Here is a 1,056-nt window from a genome sequence, read left to right as displayed (position 1 = left end):
CAGCAGGGAATATTTTGAACAGCATACTCTAGGGTGCTATGTCACGATGGGGCCAAGGCCCTGCAGTCAAAAGCAAGGGGAGGCTTCCTGCCACGAGGAATGGGACCACATGGTTTGATGGCCAGCCAAGATCTGATCCAGGAAAGGGGAGGAAAATAGCAGGCTGATGGGGAGCAGCAACATCAGAACCACCATACACCATTACTCCAATGACCCCTGTGACTTAGGTGGAACTATGAGAGGAAGAATGAATTAATAAGTAGGAGCCTCACCCTAACTGGTTTGGCTCAGTGGATAGAGCGGCCTGCAGAGTGAAGGGTCCCAGGTTCGATTCCGGTCAAGGGCATGTACCTTGGCTCTGGGCACATCTCCAGTAGGGGATGTGCAGGAGGCAGCTGATCGATGTTTCTCACTCATTGATGTTTCTAACTCTCTATTCCTCTCCCTTCCTCTCTGTAGAAAATCAATAAAATATACTTTTTAAAAAATAAGTAGGAGCCTTTGTGAGAAGAGAGAGCTCAGCAGAGGAATGAGGCTGTAGAAAATAGTGAATGTCTCCTCTTATTCAAAATGGTAGGCAGAGTCCTGTAGGTATTGTCATCCATATGTTGGTGAAATAACTTGCAAGTCTACCCCTTTTTAATCAATAAAATCCACATTTTACTCTTATCTCAGCCACCAAAATTACTCCTGAAAATGATACCAGATTATGGGAAGACATTCAAGAGTCTGAAGAATTTAGACATTGCAGTGGATTGGGAGGAATTGCAGAAATTGATTGTACAGAGTTTACTTAGAAAAACACTGGGGTGGCATGCATGATTATTCATGGTTTCTTTAAATCCAGTAAGAAACTCCCAGTGAAGAAAAGAATGATTTGTTTTATGAAGCCAAAGGAAAACAGGAACAAAAACATGCAAATTCACAGTTCAGGACTCAACCAGCCCTGTGTGTCTTCACAAGGACAATTCCTTAACAGAAAGGCAGAGATCAACGCAGGCTATATTGGAAGAAAATTACACAGGGTTATTAGGAAGGGTCAATACCAGAATTTGG

This window comes from Myotis davidii, unplaced genomic scaffold (genome assembly GCF_000327345.1).
Source record: "Myotis davidii unplaced genomic scaffold, ASM32734v1 scaffold484, whole genome shotgun sequence".
NCBI classification, from domain to species: Eukaryota; Metazoa; Chordata; class Mammalia; order Chiroptera; family Vespertilionidae; genus Myotis; species Myotis davidii.
The sequence above is the reverse complement of the archived record's forward strand: the minus strand, read 5'-3'. Positions refer to the sequence as shown.